General features: G+C 39.4%; 1 protein-coding gene and 1 long non-coding RNA gene across 11 annotated transcripts in view; one reads left to right on the forward strand and one right to left on the reverse strand.

Moving 5' to 3' along the window:
• LOC100686256 overlaps nucleotides 1–14,921 on the reverse strand; it is a 115,137-nt gene that overhangs the window by 67,117 nt on the left and 33,099 nt on the right. Inside the window, exon 4 of one of the 8 annotated variants that reach the window (XR_005377063.1) lies at nucleotides 10,530–10,551. The exons of the other annotated variants lie outside the window; for them this stretch is intronic. This is a non-coding gene — a long non-coding RNA (uncharacterized LOC100686256). Of the gene's footprint in view, nucleotides 1–10,529; nucleotides 10,552–14,921 lie in introns of those variants that run through there. 8 annotated transcript variants of the gene reach the window in all.
• Nucleotides 1,463–14,921, forward strand: part of SLC35G2 (solute carrier family 35 member G2) — a 41,418-nt gene continuing 27,959 nt past the window's right edge. The window contains exon 1 of one of the 3 annotated variants that reach the window (XM_038570967.1): nucleotides 1,463–1,636. The gene's annotated coding sequence lies outside the window, so the exon portion shown is untranslated. Of the gene's footprint in view, nucleotides 1,637–1,805; nucleotides 1,935–8,054; nucleotides 8,190–14,921 lie in introns of those variants that run through there. The other 2 variants (XM_038570968.1, XM_038570969.1) reach the window with 2 other exon arrangements.

Genomic DNA, 14,921 nt, shown 5'->3' on the forward strand with positions numbered 1-14,921 from the left:
CCAGGACTCTTTTAAGTATCCTAAGATATTCACTTATTCAAAATCACCCCAGCTGTAGTTGGAGAGCACCAGCACTTGTTCCATAAAGATCTAGATTGTCTCTTCACTATCAAGAGGCATCCAAAAGTTCTATTATACTGGACACTCAGATGATCTCCAGTTTCTTTGTGAATACATCAGTTATGAGTGGTCTGAATTCCTTTCTTGAGTCTATTCAAACTGTCCTTGGTGCCCTCACACTGGAGGATCCATTGAGGAGACCATCTAGTATGATGGTTGCCTAGCGCCCAGGGAATTGTCATGATGACTCTGGGAGACATCTCACTCTTTTAAAACCCCATTTTTCTTTTACATTTTTTTTGTTTTCTCATGAATTTTCCCAATCACTGTGAAGTAAAATCTATTATAGTGTGCTGGAATGGTAGGCAAAAGATGGTGGGGAAAAGATGTTGTGGCACACCCAGGGATAGTTGAGAATTTAAGGAAGGGACTTTTTAAAAGGTGTGGGAAGGGTTAAAGGAAACTTCTGTGATCCATTACAGCCCCATTCCCAAGGGGCAAGGGCAGTGAATGGTACAGAACCAGAGAGAACTGTAGGAGAGGGCTGCAGGATTGGAGTAATGGCTGTCAGATAAAGAGCATAGCCACTGCTAACAGAGTGGCCCTCGGTGGGCGTCGGGGGAGGTCTTGAATGCTATCCTGCCTTGTGATGTCCTGCAGATGCCTCCCATTGGCCAAAACCAAGTGAAAGTCATAGAACAACTGATGGAGTCCATTAAGATCAGCCCTGAGTCACAGAGGAAGGTGTAGAGTGGATCTGGAGAGACAGAGGAAAACCCAGCAGTCCCGTTCTATCTTTTCCCACAGCTAGCACCTTGGTTCAGGCCTCACTCTTTCTTGCCTGGCCTAGGAAAGTAATAGCCTTCCTGTCTGTCCTCTTGACCCATCTAGACCGTTGCTTTTATGATCCAGTCTGTTTCCAAGAGACTATATTCATTCAGCAGGGGATTAGGGTCTGTAAACCTGAGTCCAGGACCCAGCTCTGCAATGTCAAGACCCTTCCATGACACTTTCATCGGTAAAATGCCAGGTGGACTTGGGGATGCCCAAAGCCCTTCGCCGACCACGATTTACGAATGCTAAACATATTTTAAATATCGAGGCATCGACCTGCGACTTTACACACGAACAGACCGTTTGAAATGGACTGAGGCTGCCTCCCTGCCCCCTTCCAGAAGACCACGTCACCCTGGCTGACAGCTCATTGCCTCAATCCTGCTGTCTGCAGGGGCGGCGGCTGCAGGGGTCCCGGGCAGGCAGTCTCCCGGCGCCTCGGGCCCTCCCCTGGCGCGGGTAGGGGGCACTGGCTCAGCTCGGGCGCACGTCCCGGGCGTCCCCAGCGGTCTTCCAGGCTGGCCGGGGCAGCGTTGGGGGGCGGGCAGCAGGAGGCGCAGGCGCAGTGTCCGCGCCCGCGGCGCCCCCTCCACGCCCCGCCTGGCGGCCTCGGCAGCCCTGGCCGCCAATTCTCCGGCGAAGCCCACGGCGGCCACGATCCGCTTAACAGCTGGACCCGGCGCGTGGCGGCGAGCATTCCCGGCCAGAGGGTCCCGCGCACCTTCCTCGCGGTGACGCACAGGTAACCGGGCCCCGGGTCAGGCGGCAGCGGCAGATTGGCACCTGGACTCTGCCTGCCAGGCCGCCCCGCCCGAAAGGAGCGAGAGCGGACCCCGAACCCCACGCACCCACTTTTAGCTGTGGCACCTAAGGGGCAGAGCCCCTTTTGGGGGGTTGGGCGGGGCCTGAGGCGAAGCACCCCGCCCCCTTCACCAACCTCCGTAGCGGGTGGGGGTGTGGATCTGTTGGACGTCAGAAGCGCCGCGGTCCCCGCCGTTCCCTGCACGGGTTTCTTGGAGAACCGGGACACTGGCAGCAGGGTGAGCATCGACCAGGGCCCCTGCGCCCCGGGTTTCTGCCGCCCTAGCACCTGTGGGCCCTTCGCCAGTCTCCACAATAAAGGCTAGGGGCGTTGCTTTCCTCTGGCCCGGGAGCTACCTAAACAAGCATGAGTCCTGCGGCATCAGGAGATGGCTTTACATCCAAACTTTAAAAATTGCTGGTTTTAGAAACGTGGCCAAGAATTGGTATTCTTCTTCTCTTATGTCTGTGACTCTTGTAAGCCGGCATCTGGGTTGAGGTTTTCATGGAGAATAAATGGTTTGTAGAAATCTGCCCCCCACCCCCACCCCCCGGACCGAAAGGCGAGGGCAGGGAATAGTGGAGAAGGGCCGGCTACGGCCATGTGTGCTGGCTGGAGGCGCAAGGCAAGTCCGCTCAGCTTCCCCGGGCCTGGGGAGGGAAACACGAGCCTTCTCTGATCGGTCTCTGGGCGCTGAAGAATTTCTATACTGCGTGCACCCCTTTGGTTTCTTTTAAGAGGAGGAAAGGGATGGAAGAAGGGTCGCGCGGGCCAGCGGGAAGGAGACTCGTGTTGGGGTGAGCGGGGCCCTGCATCTCCGTCCAGGCTTCCGCCGGGCTTGGCGAAAAGCGAGATGGAAAGATTGCATCCAATTAACCACTGAGGGTCCCGAGATAGTGACGCACTGCGTGGAGAGGGCTGGGGGCGGCTGGAGAGAGGCAATTTCCGAGGGCAATTCCGCCTTAAATAGCTTTGATTGGGGTTGTCGGTGTCCTTGGTGCTGACGTAAGTGCCTCGAGCTCTTTCGGAGGCTCACTTACTGGGGCTGGGGCCTGCCCCTGCCCTTCTACTCTGCACCTTTGCCAAAAATATCCCATGTCCAAAGCAGGTGCCAGAGTGGAGCCTGTCAGATACTGAAGCCCTTTGTAGATGGGTTAGATGCTGGTTTCCTGAAGATAAGGTAAAGGCAAATGTAGCTCCCTTTGGGGGTGGAAATAAAGCATATGTATAACAGGTTTGATTGCCTACATGAAAGTACTCATGGTGACAAACATGAACTCTCACGTATGCATCTGTAGGATACGTGTATGTGTATATGCACACAAATATAAGGTACATGCAAATACACTCATCCATTTTCAACACCATCATGTGCTACAAGTTATACTTTTTTTCTAGAGCCTTTTTGTAATCCATCTTTTTATCTTGACACCTCTGGTCTTTCTGAACCATGCAGAACCATTAATTTTCACAACTATCTGTTCCAAAGTCACAGAGCCTGTGGATTAAAGTGTTTAGTATTATGCTGAGCAATTGTTTGTACATATTTTAATTCCAAAGATAGTTTAGATAAAGGTAAAATTTATATTGAAAAAAAGTCCTTTTTTTAAAAAAAGCTTTTATTTATTTATTTGAGAGAGAGAGAAAGAAAGTGAAAAAAAAAGAAAGAAAGAGTGAGTGTGAGAGACAGGGATGGGTGGGTGGGGAGAGACAGAAGGGGAGGGAAAAACAGACTACCTGCTGAGGCTGAGCCTGATCCCCAAAACCTAGGATCATGACCTGAGGGGAAGTCAGATGCTTAATCCAGTGAGCCATCCAGGCATGGGGATAAAAAAAAAAAAAAAAAAAATGTTCTTGAAGTTTAAACAGAAAGAATTAATGAAAAATTTTATAGAGAACAATATCTAGATAACAATCTTGTAGAAAATTATAATCTTAAGATTATTTTATTTTTAAGCTTTATGGTATTTTGTGTTGTATAGAAATTTTTGATTTTTATATGGTCAAATATATATTTTTTCCTTTAACTTCTGGCACTTATATCAGTATTTAACCTCTCTATATTAAGAGATAATCTGCCATATTTTATGGTTTTATGAAAGATTATATTTTATATAGTAGGTTATTCTCCCATCTTCCTTTTTAGTAAATTCATTGCTAGATGTAAAATTCCATTGAAGATTGCTTTGTAAGAAGTAGTTATTTTTAACTCATATTTACAGAGGTTTGTCCTCTATGAGAGGTAACATGTTACTCAGTTTGAACCATTTAACATGGTGTATTTAATTTCTAAATACTTAATGAAAGTTTTTTTCCTGGGATGCCTGGGTGGATCAGTGGTTGAGCCTCTGCCTTTGGCCCAGGGGTTCTGGGATCAAGTCCCGCATTTGGCTCCCTGCGAGAAGTCGGCTTCTCCCTCTGTCTATGTCTCTGTGTTTCTCATGAATAGACAAATAAAATCTTTAAAAAAAATAAAGTGTTTTTTCTTAAAATACTGTTTAGTGTGTAGCATTTTAAAACTGTTAGCATGTAATCTTTTTAAAAAGAAACAATTCTTTTGTAGAGTATTTTTGTGTAAGAAAGAAAATATGACAAAGTCTACTTTTTAGCCAAATTAGGAGTTCATGTCATTGAAGTTCATAAGAATGTGCACATTTAAGGTTGAAGTTCATAAGAATGTGCACACATAAGATTGAATACCTTAAAGAGAACAAAAAAAACCCATATACTACTTTTTTGTATCCATTATGGATCAAAATAACTTTTTCCAAAAAATAAAAAAATAGTTATTGGGGCATTGATGAACTATTCTATACTACTTTCTTCCTGGGGTTTAAAAACATTTTTAAACAACCAAATGGAAATAATTTTATTGTTTTTAGATAATAAATTCTAAAATACAGCTGATTATAAAAAATGGGATCAACGCCAATGTAGAAAATAAAGCCCTCTAGTAGGCCACTCTTCATAGGTAATCATAAATATTAGATTGGAATAAAGACTTCCAGATTACTGGGGCATCTGGGTGGTTCAGTCAAGTAAGTGTCTCCCTTCAGTTTAGGTCATGATCTCCAGGTCCTGGGATTGAGCAATACCTGGGGCTCCCTCCTCAGTGGGGAAACCGCTTATCCCTCTCTCTCTGTGCACCTCCCTCACTTGTGCATACTCTCTTTCATATAAATAAATACAATAGAAAAGACTGCCAGATTATTAAATTCATAAGTAAAGATACATTTCATTGAATGTAAGATGTTGTCAATTGTAAGATACATTTTAATTTTAGAAATGTGAAAAAATATGCACTTTAAGTTTGGTGTATAGAATATTGTATCTATTTTTCTGTTATTTTTCCACACAAGATATAGATATCATCCCATCTGATACATGGAAGTATTGAATCAATATCACATTTAAGTACAGGCCCATTACAACTTTTGGATAATCAAAACAATGCCATATGGAATATTATTTTAATATACCTCTTCGTAATGGTATTGTTTCCTTAGAATAAAGTCCTAAATAAAATTGATAGGTTAGGGAGAACGCACACTTTGCATTTTGGTGCATGATGTCTGTTCTCCAAAATTCCTGTAAAAATCAGCCTGGCAAAAAATAGTGCATGTTGTTCTAGATTCTTCATTCGTGCTAGACATAATAAGCCTTTTCCATTTCCTCACTCTTAAGAGGCAAGACAAATATCTCATTCTTTTATATTCTTGTGTCTGTGGCTTTTATAGAAATTCTGCATCTTTCCATATGTCTATTGAATATTTGTATTTTTTTTGTGAACTACCTATTCATGGCCTTTGCCCAATTTGAGTTTTTAAGAGCCCATTTTTAAAAATATTTTATAAATTTATTTTTTATTGGTGTTCAATTTGCCAACTTCCCATCAAGTGCCCCCCTCAGTGCCCATCACCCAGTCACCCCCACCCCCCGCCCACCTCCTCTTCCACCACCACTAGTTCATTTCCCAGAGTTAGGGTCTCTCATGTTCTGTCTCCCTCCCTGATATTTCCCACTCATTCTTTCTCCTTTAGAATTGTGGGAATATTATTATCACAACTCTATGTTTTAAGAGCCCATTTTATATGAAAGATATTGACCCTTTGTAGCTATTGTTGTTTTTAGTCTCTTAAATTTTTTTACGGTTTCTTTCTTAGTACAAAAGGTTTAAATTTTCATGGAGTCAAATCTGTCCATCTTTTCTTTGTGATTTTTCACCTTGATGTTACACTTAGAACACTACCTTAGTTTCTTATCCCAATATCATAAAAATATTCTCTAGTGAAAGAGCACAATTAAGTTTACTAAGGAGAGCTTAGAACCATGCTGTATTTAGATAGTCACCAATTCTGCTTCTAATAGGATCTAATGGGTTTTGTCTATTTGTGTTGGTAGATCTATCAATCAGCTCCAGCAGGAGGTGGGTAGTTCTAAGTAGAGGGGCTGAAGGAACTGAAGAGGGACAATGATCACACTGCTTTCATTTAATTAATACGTCTAACATTTTTGTTTTACTTATTAGAAATGGAAGTTAGTGAATTCATTATAAGAGAAAATAGTATTGGGGAGATAAAGAGGGAGATTGAGTGATTAATCATACTTTTAAAATACTTTTATATAAATTAGTCTTTTCAAAGATACAAAATTAATGAGATACGTAAAGATGTAAATAATCCAGTTATTAAATATAAGTTTGATTGGAGCTCGTAAAGTTAATTTTCACAATATTTTTAATTCAAAGCTGAATTCCCCACTACCTTTTAACTTGGACAGTGTTGCTATCCATGCTTCAGACCTACTAGCTAATCTCAGCAGTTTTTGATTTATCTAGCAATCTGACAGTTTTTGATTATCATGAGGATTAAACATCCCTCTCACTCCCAATTGTTAGATGCTTAAAGAGTCTTTGCTTCCTGGAGACCTAAGTAGAAATATAAGTTTCCAGCTTCGCATTGGAATTTGTTGGGAGGAAAAAGATGTTGGCGTTAATTATGCTCTAACCAGTCCTTTTTTCCTGAGCACTTTTAAACATTTCACTGGTGATGAGAGTCTTGTTTCATTTTCCTTACTGAGGCCACCTCGTACTATGGATGGTGTTTCTTAAACACTTGGATAAATCATAGTTTCAGAATGTTATGGGTCACTATATCTTCTTTCTTACTTCATGTTTCTCCTGCATAATTTTGATTATAAAATCAGGCAAAGTACCCTTCTTATCACACATGTATTTTTTTCTGCCATTCTGCCCTTAGCAATAATTCTCCAAGTAACTAAAATGTTACATCAACAGTCACTGTCTGCTGGCCACTGTTTTGGACGTAAGAGGGAGAATGATAGTCACTCCAGTATCTCTCCTTTCTTACTTTTCATCCATCTACCTTCTAGTCTAGAGACAGGTAATAGCCTCTACTTGATAGGAAATGTCAGAGATGACCTGAAGTCACAGAGGTTTTTTCTCCTGTGGACCAACTGTACATATATAATTTTAAAATTTTGGCTTGTATTACATTACCACAGGTTTAATAGTTTATTCATTCTTTCTCTTATAGTCATTGCAGTAATAGAATTATATATGACCAATGGGCATATATAATACTTTATGTGCACTTAACACTATTCGATAGTTATATAGGAACTCAATTCATATGCCTGTCATCTTTACTAAAGTTCATTTAATCATTTCCTGACTGTATCAAAATTGTTTGGTTTGTATCTCTTTCCTTTTATTTAAGACCCCAAAGTATTAGCAGCTTTACTGAACTCTTTTATTTTAAGAACTTGATGAAGGAAAGTAGAAATATTAGGTAATCTCCCATTTATTTTGCCCTGGTCTCTGTGTAATTCTGGCTGAGCCATTGCTCTAAATAGGGGCGAGAATCCCAATGGTGAGTAAGACTTCTGAAGCTGGTGGCTAACCAAAGCCAGATACTCACATTACTCCTTGGATTCTCTTAAATTAAGCTCATTAGGAGGTAGAAGATAGAGTCAGGTTACAGAAGTGTGATAACCAAAGCTCAGCACCACAGCTAATTAGACCTAGAATTAGAGGTCTCTGGTTAAGAGGGTGACTGTCTCCAAAGCAGGCCACCAGCTATGCCTGAGAACTTGCAGCATTTGTTGAATCCAGTATTGCCTTGAGGACTTGGGGATACCCAGGAAAAGATAAGGACATATCTCTGCTCTTGGAGTGGTAACTTTATCAGGGGTTAGTGTTATACAACTCACAGTGATACCATATGCCAAGGACTGTAGCAGAGTCCTGTACAAAGTGTTCTTAAAGCCAGAGGAGGAACAGATTGTTCAGTGAGAGGCTTCTCCAAATAAGTCACTAAGAATATTATGAGGATGTGTTTGAGATTTGCCAGAAGTTTCTTTATGGAGTAGTTGATGGCCTCAAGTTGGGGTGGAAGCTGAGGGTTTGGATTTGAAGCTTGGCTGCCATGTTTATTTAGCACCTTTGTAAGCTTGGGCAAGTCACTGTACCTGGGTGAGTTTCACTTAATTTTTTTTTTAAGTGCAAATAATATTAGTGCCTTCCTTGTTAGGGTTGTTGTGGGATTAAGTAAAACATTACGTGTAAAGCACTTGGTATAAGCCTAGTGTATAGTAGTTTAGTTTGTTTATTTTGCCTTTCTAGAGTTGCATGTAAATCATTCTGGACAAATGATTATTCGTTATATTGTCAGAGCTTTCAGGAGTAAATGCACTATATAAACTCCTGTGTCTTCTGAATCTATATAATTCCCCTAATTTGGAATTTTCTCTTTTAATGTAGCTTAAATTCCAGCCTTCTGCTTTTATAAATTTTCATACTCTCCAAACACAAAATAGGCCTAGTCTATTTTTTTTAAGATTTTATTTATTTATTCATGAGAGATAGAGAGAAAGAGAGAGAGAGAGAGAGAGAGAGAGAGAGAGAGAGAGAGGCAGAGACATAGGCAGAGGGAGAAGCAGGCTCCATGCAGGGAGCCTGACGTGGGACTCAATCCTGGGTCCCCAAGATCAGGCCTTGGGCTGAAGGCAGCGCTAAACCACCGAGCCACCTGGGCTGCCCCCCCCCCCCCCCCGTCTCTTAATTATAGGAAACAAACTGAAGTTACTGGATGGGAGAAGGGTGGGGGCAGTGGGGTACCTATGTGATATACTACATGTTAATTAATTGAATTTAAATAAGAAAATAAAAACCAAAAAACCCTCAACAAAATAGGCCTAGTCTGGCATTGTCACGACTTTAGCTTTGTTCTTTAGTACTTTGATGTTAGAGCAAATGTATATTTAATTGTAAAATTTCCTTCCTTATTTAAAAAAATGTTTTTAATTAAAAAAATTGTTTTAAAATCTCCTTCCTTTAATGTGTATAGAACTTGTGTCTGTTTTGTGGCACCATAGATTGTTGCTCTCAAATGAACATGTATGTTACTTATTTATGTATTTATTTATTATTTGAGAGAGAAAGAGAGCACGCATGCGCTCAAAGGGAGAGGGGCAAAGGGAGAGGGAGAGAGTCTTAAGCAGGCTCTGTGCTGAGTGCATGTACATTTTTTAAGAGAAAGCTTATGTCATCCTAATCTTATCTCTCATAATGTCTTAGATAGTACCTTCCACATGTTGGGCACTCAGTAAATATTGACTGAATGAAGAAACAAATGTGAATGCACGAGGCTGCCAGAATAGTTGGTGTGATCTTAGGCTGCTCCCAAAGAAACAGAATCTCCTGAAGAGGAAAGATTATACAATCTAGTATATGGTCAGAGAAGAGTGGTTAAGATGGTGAGAAGACCGAAAACCAGGATTATGTATGGCATTATTAAAAAAAAAAAGAGAGAAGGTTTTCAGTGTGGAGAACAAGAAACTCATATGGGGTGGAATAATTGAAAAAACAAAAAAGAGAAGGTTCTCAGTTTGGAGAAGAAAAATACTCACAATGGGGGACCCTCAATGTGGAAGGTAGGAAATAGTCGTGATATTGAAATGTTGTTGGGGCACCTGGTAGCTCAGTGGATCAGCGTCTGCCTTTGGCTCAGGTCATGATCCCAGGGTCCTGGGATCAAGTCCCGCATCATGCTCTCCGTAGGGAGCCTGCTTCTCCCTCTGCCTATGTCCCTGTCTCTCTCTCTCTCTGTGTCTCTCATGAATAAATTAAAAAAAAAAAAAAAGAAATGTTGTCATGTGGAAGAGGGAATTAGTGATCCCAGAGGAAATACATAGGAACAGCCTCTAGAAATTATATGGAGAAAGATTCTGACAGAATGTTAAAAAATAATTTTTTAACAATCAGAATGACTCCCAGGTGGCTGCCTTGAGAAGTAAGCTGTCATTGTAGGTGTTCAAACAGAACCAGTGCTATCCGTTGGGGATGCTGTAGAGGTTATACAGATAGCTCCTAACTTAACAATGATTTGACTTATGATTTTTCAACTGTACGATGGTGCAAAAGCCATGTGGATTCAGTAGAAAGATACATCCAATTTTGAATTTTGATCTTTTCCCGAGCTAGCGATATGCAGTATATTTTTCTCCCATGATGCTAGGCAGCAGCAATGAGCTGCTCCTGGTCAGCTACATGATCATTAGAGTGAACAACTGATAACTATTCTGTTTTTCATTTTCAATATAGTATTCAATAAGTTACATGAGATATTCAACACTTTATTATAAAATAGATTTTGTATTAAATGATTTTACCAAAACTGTAGGCTAACACAGGAACATTTAAGGTAGGCTAGGCTAAGCTATAATGTTTGGTAGGTTAGGTGTATTAAGCACAGTTTTAGCTTACAATATTTTCAAACTATGATAGTTTTATTGGGATGTAACACCATTGTAAGTGCAGAAAGATGTATAGTTACCTGCAAAAGAATTGAAGTAGATGAAGTAGATGACTCCCAAAATCTTTTTCAACTCTCATGGTCTTTAATTCTATGTATATTATTATAATATCATATATGGTTACCCTATACTAAATATATGCATGTTAAATATATATACACTATAATATATGTAAAGACATTTATATATATACACTATAATATATGTAAAGACATATGTTCTTATTATCACAATAGTACCTAAATTAATGAAGACTGAAAATGACTTTTCAAAACCTTGATCTTGATTACTTAAAAAATATTACTAACATGTTTTTTGCCTGAGGACACCAATTTGTAAAATATTATTCTACATGAATGCTGTGTGCTTAAACTACAATTAAACAAGTTTAATAATGTTTTTGGCATCTTGGGGTACCAGGGTAGTGCAGTCAGTTAAGCATCTGACTCTTGGTTTTAGCTCAGGTTATGATCTCAGGGTTGTGAGATTGAGCCCCATATGGGGCTCTGTGCTCAGCAGTCTGCTGAAGATTCTCTCTTCCTCTCCCTTTGCCCCTCCCACTCGTGCTCATGCTCTCTAAAATAAATACATAAATCTTTAAAAAAATAATGTTGTTAGCATCTCAAAAGCACAGAAGTATTTAAGTTTCTAAATTAAATCTAAAGAGAAAAGAAATAAGTGGCCCAAAGTCAACTTGTCTTGATTGTGACAAGTTGATCAGGACTACATCAGCACTATCACCACAACCATCATTACTAACATTTAACATTTACTATGTACCTAGCTGTTTTAAGCATGCCACATGTATTAACTCATGTACTTCTCCCAACATCTATGAAATAGATGCTGTAATCCCAATATATTTTTTTTACATTTTACTTTAAAGTAAATTAAAACTTATAAGGAAGTTGCACATGTAGCCCATATATCCTTCACCCTGTTTTCTCCACTTGTAAGCATTTTACAATGTTTGTTTTGCTATTCATTTATATTCTTTTTCTCTGAACTTACTGAAATTTGCAGATGTGATGCCTAATTAACCCTAAGTACTAATTTTCCCTAAAGACCTTCTTTTGTATAACCACAATATTATAACCAAAATGAGGAATGTAACAATTATAATTCTACCATCACATCCACAGATCTGGGGCACCTGGGTCGCTAAGCAGTTGAGTGTCTGCCTTTGGCTCAGGTTGTGATCCCTGGGGTCCTGGGATCAAGTCCTATATCATGCTCCCTGCAGGGAGCCTGCTTCTCCTATGCCTCTGTCTGTGCCTCTCTCTGTGTCTCTCATGAATAAATAAATAAAAACCTTTTAAAAAAATCCAGAGACCTTATTGAGAATTTACTATTTGTTCCAATAATTCACTTTGTTTTAAATGATTTAATTATTTATTTTAGAGAGAAAGAGACAATGTGCACACGCATGTACAAGTGGGGGATGGAGGGGCACAGGGGAAGGGAGAAAATCCTCAAGCTGACTCCCTGCTGAGTGTGGAGCCTGGGCAGGACTCCATCCCATGACCCTGAGATCATAACCTCAGCTGAAAACGAGTCTAACGCATAATCAACTAAGCCACCAAGGTGCCCCTTCAATAATTTACTCTTAGAAAAAAATATATATATATATTTTAAAGATTTTATTTATTTATTCATGAGAGATAGAGAGAGAGAGGCAGAGACATAGGCAGAGAAAGAAGCAGGCTCCCTGCCAAGGAGCCTGATGTAGGATTCAATCCCAGACCCTGGGATCACGACCTGAGCCAAAGGCAGACGCTCAACCATTGAGCAACCGAGGCATCCCTAGAAAAATATTTTTTATATCTGGTCTAGAATCAAATCCAGGATTATGAGTTGCTTTAATTGTCATGTCTCTTTAATCTTAAATTTGTGACAGTTCCTGATTCCTTCCTTGTCATTAATGACCTTGACATTTTTGAAAGTTCAGGCCATTTTGTTTGCCTCAGGTCATGATCCCTGGCTTCTGGATTCAAGCCCAGCATCAGGCTCCTTGCTCAGTGGGGAGTCTACTTCTCCTCCCCTCTGCCTCCCCCGGCTCATACTCGCACTCCCCTCTCACTCTCTCAAATAAATAAAATATTAAAAAAGAAAGAAAGAAAGAAAGTTCAGGCCATTTTGTAGAATGTCCCTCACTTTAGGTATGTCTGCATTTCTTCATGATTAGATGCAAGTTATGCAATTTTGGTAGGAATATGATAGAAGAGCTATTGTGTTCTCAGTGTATCTTATTAAGAGACACAATAATGATTTGCAGTTGATGTTAATTTTGATGATTTGGTTAAGGTGATAACTTCTTCACTGTAATATTATTTTCCCCTTTGTAATTAATAAGTATTGTGTGGGGAGATTCTTTAAAATTTATATAAACATCCTGTTCTTCAACAAACTTTCAGCCACTTATTTAATGATTCTTGCTTGAATAAATTATTACTGTGATGATTGCCAAATGGCAATTTTTCTAGTTCCGACATTTATTTTATATTTATTAGTTGGTATTTTATTCTAAGAAAGAGTTTTCTCTTTTTATTTGTTGATTCATTTATTTATATCAGCACAGACTTGTAGATTTCTGTTTTATTCAGTGGATTTTAACCCAGTGTCATTATTGATTTGGATGCTAAAATTGTAAGAGATTTGGCTGTTCAAATCTTGTTTAAGCTGGTTCTTGTACTCTTTTGACATTTCTATTTTACTCTTGGAGTACTTTCTGATACAAGCTGTGTCAGGCTTATCTTGTTTATCTTATTCTTACCCAACCATTGCACTCATTTCAAAAGCTATTTTTTTCCAGGGAGCCATAGTTCCTTTTAGTAGACAATGGAAGATCTGGGTACTAGGTGTTTATTTATACTGAGGTGTCATTGCTCTTCAACCGTTTTAGCAGACAGGGCCAGGAAACTCACAAACACATATGCACATACATCTATATCTATTTTTTTTGCATCTTTTTAAAAACTTAAACTCAATGAATTAACATATAGTGTATTATTAGTTTCAGAGATAGAGTTCACTGTTTCCTATAACTAAGAGTCTCTTATGGTTTGTCTTCCTCTCTGATTTCATCTTATTTTATTTTTCCCTCCCTTCCCCCGTGATCCTGTTTTGTTTCTTAAATTCCACGTATTATATTTGTCATATGATACATGTCATATGATATGATAATTATCTTTCTCTGATTGACTTATTTTGCTTAGCATAATACCCTCCAGTTCCATCCACATCATTGCAAATGGCAAGATTTCATTTTTTAAATGACTGTGTAGTATTCCATTGTGTGTGTGTGTGTGTGTGTGTGTATATATGTATATATATCACATCTTCTTTATCAATTCATCTGTAGATGGACATCTAGGCTCTTTCCATAGTTTGACTATTGTGGACATTGCTGCTATAAACATTGGTATACAGGTGCCCTTCATATCACTACATTTGTATCTTTGGGGTAAGTCCCTAGTAATGTAATTGCTGGGTCATAGGATAGCTCTATTTTTAACTTTTTAAGGAGCCTCCTTACTGTTTTCCAGAATGGCTATACCAGTTTGCATACCCACCAACAGTGTAGGGGGTTCCTCTTTCTTGACACCCTAACCAACATCTGTTGTTTCCTGACTTTTTAAGTTTAACCATTCTGATTGGTATGAGGTGGTATCTCATTGTGGTTTCAATTTGTATTTCCCTGATGCTGAGTGATGTGGAACATATTTTCATGTATCTGTTGTCCATTTGTATGTCTTCTCCGGAGAAATGTCTGTTCATGTCTTCTGCCCATTTCTTGACTTGATTATTTGTTTTTTGGGAGTTGAGTTTGATAAGTTTTTTTTTTTTGATATGTTCTTTATAGATACTGGATACTAGCCCTTTATCTGATATGTCACTGGCAAGTATCTTCTCCCATTCTGAATGTTGCCTTTTAGTTTTGTTGGCTATTTGGGGTCTTTCCTGATTCCGTACCAATATTAGGATGATTTGTTCCAGCTCTGAAAAAAGTTGATGGTATTTTGATAGGGATTGCATTTAATGTATAGATTGCTTTAGGTAGCATAGACCTTTCAATAGTATGTGTTCTTCCAATTCATGAGCATGGAACATTTTTTGATTTCTTTGTGTCTTCCTCAATTTCTTTCATGAGTGTTTTATTTTCTGAGTACAAATCCTTTGCATCTTTGGTTCAATTTATTCCTAGATATCTTCTGGCTTTGGGTACAATTATAAATGGGATTGATTTCTTAATTTCTCTTTCTTCTGTTTCATTGTTAGTGTATAGAAATGCAACTGGTTTCTGTGCATTGATTTTATATCTTGATACTTTGCTGAATTTCTGTGTGTGTTCTAGCAATTTTGAGATGGCATCTTTTGGGTTTTCCACATA

Source organism: Canis lupus, chromosome 23, assembly GCF_011100685.1.
Source record: "Canis lupus familiaris isolate Mischka breed German Shepherd chromosome 23, alternate assembly UU_Cfam_GSD_1.0, whole genome shotgun sequence".
NCBI classification, from domain to species: Eukaryota; Metazoa; Chordata; class Mammalia; order Carnivora; family Canidae; genus Canis; species Canis lupus.